The sequence below is a fragment of the Lactuca saligna genome, chromosome 4 (assembly GCF_052625555.1).
Source record: "Lactuca saligna cultivar CGN05327 chromosome 4, ASM5262555v1, whole genome shotgun sequence".
Classification (NCBI taxonomy): Eukaryota; Viridiplantae; Streptophyta; class Magnoliopsida; order Asterales; family Asteraceae; genus Lactuca; species Lactuca saligna.
Genome location: NC_136420.1, coordinates 274,767,578 through 274,772,085, shown reverse-complemented (window position 1 = coordinate 274,772,085; position 4,508 = coordinate 274,767,578).

The window sequence follows — 4,508 nt, the reverse complement described above, 5'->3', positions numbered from 1 at the left end:
CACGTTTGTGAAAGCAATTACTACTACTAGGGCTTGTTGTTTTCCATGCCGATTCATCTACAATGTAGCAACTGTTGGTAAATGGGACAATGTGATCCAGATTGACACTTTTTGGTGAAGATTTCCAAGATTTCAAGCTAAAGCTGCTATCTTTATCCCAATGATTTTTAGCTACATAGGGCTTCTTCTTGCTGTTTAGCGTCTTATGTTCAAGAAACTACCTGATAACTTATAACACCAAAAATATGATGAAGTGGCAATAATGATGTATGTGTCTCTGAAAGATGAGATAGTAACAAATCCCTTAAATTATCCAAAGTGGGGAAGAAAGAAGAAACTGATCAAGAGAGAGATGACCTTGTTATGTTTTAAAATCTTAGAAATTAAGCTAAAACAACAAAAGTAATCGTATCATCAGCTGAACTTCTGTGGTTAAGTCATCCCAAGTGTTGTAATGTATGTTATGTCGGCTAAGAAAATTCCAGTTAAAGATCTGTTATTACTTATTAGTAACAGTAATAAGTAAACAGTAAGAAACAAAAGAAGAAATTGATAAGTGATTTGGTGCGGGTGCCCTGAATCTGATCTACTATTATAAATCCTAACAAATTAAGTTCTTTATCGGCCAAATTGATATAGAGGTAATATCTTAAACCATGTCATATTTCATCTTTTAGTATTCTTTTATTATGTAACAACATAAGCAAAAGTTTCTTCTTCTCTCTATTGAATGTATGGTATAATGAGTTTTTGCAAAAATAGGGTCATTACCGGTTGGCTTTGTAAAAATAGGGTCTTTTACGATCCATTTGCAAATATAGGGGTGTGCCCCACTCAATCATCGATATTTACTTTTATCATTTCAAAAATTTACATTGAGGCCCTTAAACTATCATAACGTATTTATATTCTTTGTTAGTATCTTTTATTCATATTTTATATTTATTATTTATTATTATTATGATTTACTAATTTATTTATAAACTTATTTCTTTAAAATGTATACTTCATTATTTATTTTATTATAAAATTTTATTAGTATCTTCAATTCAATATTGATTCTTACGTATTATTATAAAAGTATAAATTATAAACAAGTGGATATTATATAGTATGCGTTGTTTAACAATTTTTTTTCCAAGATTATATCCAAAGTTTATCTTTATTATGAATTTAGTGTTTACGTTTTAATTTCTTTTTTCATAACTTTGTGTTTTATTTTTTTACGAACTCCTTTTGTTTTATAAAATAAAGTTGTTTGTTTTAAATATTTTTACAATATCTAAGCCTAACTGTAAAAATAGCAATCTACTTTAATATTGATTTTTTTTGTATATATGTAGAAGAAGCTTTGGGGACATGATTTGGCACACCATGAACTATTCTTGTTGTATACACACTAAGAATCACGATGGAATGACTTTTTTAGTTGACAAAGCTAAAAAAATTCATGTAAGTTTTATTTTGAATAATTTCATGTAAGTTTTATTTTGATTTTTTTGTATAAGTTTTATCTCAACACAATTATAAAATTATAGGATGATTTTATGGAACGATGTGATCGGTAGGAAACGATAAGAGAGGAAATTGATGAGGACAAACTATTTTATGATGTCGTTGGGGGACATGATCGAAAAAAATAGATTATATGGATTTGACTCATATGAAAAGCGCATTCGTTCTAGTAAAAGATCTTTTGAAACACATTGCGAACAATATGAAGATAATAATGTCAAGACAAAAGTCGAGATTGAGAATTTGAAGAAGTTAGTTGAGACGCAACGCGAACAATATGAGGATTCAACAAAAATATAAGGATGTTCAGCAAAAATATGAAGATGCTCAGAAAAAGAATGTGGAGTTTCAGCAGAAAAATATGGATGTTCAAGCAAAGTTTGAACAACAACTCGCTCAAGCAATGAATATCATTAACACATTGAGTGAACATGTCAAAACTTTTATTAATCAATGATAGAATATTATGTATCGAATAATATTTTACGTTAAATTTGTAGCGACTTTTGATTTGCAATATGTATCTTTTGATGTATTGGATATTTCTTTTAGTTTCTATAGAAATACTTTGTTATTTTTGGTTTTATATTAATTGTATTTTTGTAAATTGATATAATAAGTCAAATTAAATAACCAAATTTTATAGAAAAAATGGTATGGAACGATTGTTATGGAATTGACTACAAAAAAGTTGTTACGAAATTTGTTATGAACCAAATGGCTACGGAATTTGCTACGGAACAATTAGCTACGGAATTTGCTATGGACCAAATGGCTACGAAATTTGTTACGGAACGAATAGCTACGGAATTTGCTACAGAATAATTAACTACAGAATTTGCTATGGACCAAATGGCTACGGAATTTGTTACGGAACGAATGGCTACGGAATTTTTTACGGAACAATTAGCTACGAAATTTGTTATGGACCAAATGGCTACGGAATTTGCTACAGAACAAAATAGATACGGAATTTGCTACAAAATTCATTGTTACGGAATTGTGATGGAAGTGTGTTGTAGTTGAAATGCTACGGATAGACGTCATAGCAACAGCCATAGTAAAATTGCTATGGAACTATAATTTCGTAGTTAAACATTTTGCTACAAGAAATCTTACTATGGAATCTCATTGGCAAATTCCGTAGCAACTTCTGTAGTTATTTAGGTTTAGCTACGAAAGTACATCATTTTGCTACGGAATTTTTCCGTAGTTAAATCGAAATTTTCTTGTAGTGCACATACAATTTTCAAGATCTAAGCTTTTACAGCAACAGAGACAAATAAGTTGATGATAATCATCCTTAGTACATTATGCATATACAAACAATAAGTTCATCTTTCTTATCACCTACAACCTTGTCCACTATTTCTCCATTCATAGAAACAAGGATGTTGGCATAGTCCCCACTAAGTACTAGTGAGCAATGCTGTGTAGCACCAACAAACACATTGCTCATTTATAAATACCCAAAATAACCCTGAAATCGGACACTACCTCAATCGAATTTAAGAAAATATACGGAATCAAATGCATAAAGTGTAAATCCATATCAGATAAAACAAACCAACAAACAATTTCTAAGAAGAAGAATATAAGGAAGCAAGGATTAACATTTTTTAGAACCAATGTTCAACCTTGCTTTAACTTGAAGAAATCGAACATTTATGTTCAACCTTGCTTTACTAGTGAGCAATGTTGTGTAGCACCAACAAACACATTGCTCATTTATAAATACCCAAAATAACCCTGAAATCGGACACTACCTCAATCGAATTTAAGAAAATATACGGAATCAAATACATAAAGTGTAAATCCATATCAGATAAAACAAACCAACAAACAATTTCTAAGAAGAAGAATATAAGGAAGCAAGGATTAACATTTTTTTAGAACCAATGTTCAACCTTGCTTTAACATGAAGAAATCGGAGAAGGATTAACAAAGATTGGTGCCAGGTTTATCATCATAGATTATTAAGGTTTCATGATCGGGGAGGTGAAGGCTAACGGCCTTCTCGTGACACATAATATCAGCATGATGGGGGCTTAACCAGTCTGTGCCGATTATTGCATCAAAACTCCTAATATTTACTGGCATCAAATCTATTTGAAATGAATGGTTGTTTAGTGTTAATGAGCACCTTATGTAAACATCTTTGGTTGTTTTGGTCTTCCCATTAGCCATCTCCACCGTGAAGGCTTCGTTGAGCTTCTAGGGTTATTGATTTAGTAAGTGTTTGAATTTGTTATTAACGAAGCTTCGTTCGGCTCCGCTATCTAATAAAATGCATGCGTAAGTGTTGTTAAGTATGAACGTACCAGTAACAACCATTGGGTCCTGAATTGCTTCACGTTGACCCAGTGTCAATACCCTTCCTGATACTCCTGCTCCTTGGTTGTTGGCTTTGGGGCAATCGTGTTTGAAATGATAAGTTCCTCCACACCCGTAACAAGTGTAACTGACCGCAGCATTGATGTTTTTGTTATTGTTGTTGCGATTGTTGTTGTTGTTATTTGTTGGTAGGTTCTGTTGGGGCTGAGTTCTACAATATCTTACGGTATGACCCTTTCGATTGCAACTCGTGCAATGCATCTCCCTGCATTCTACATGGTGGTGAAATATGCATTTGCTACACTTAGGTAGGGTTCCTGAGTATTATCTAGGAGCAGTTGGTGTAGATGAGGCTGAAGCATGTGGTGTTGTGGTGACTTGGGTAGCAACAGCGTGGACAACTATTGTTTGTTGCTTCTTTGATGACTTTGAGTTTTGTCGCCCTTTATGCTTGTTGTTCTTGCCTTTCTTGTTATCAATTTCCTTTTTAACTTTAGCTTCTCCTGCTTTGGCACCCTTCTTGTTTCCATGGTGGTATAACTTATTGGCCAGCCTTTTAGCACTATCATACGTTCCAGGGTTTTCCGCGATTATATTTCCTTGAATTGGAGAGGTCAATCCCCAGATGAATCTTTCGATCTTCTTCCCTTCGGATGTGA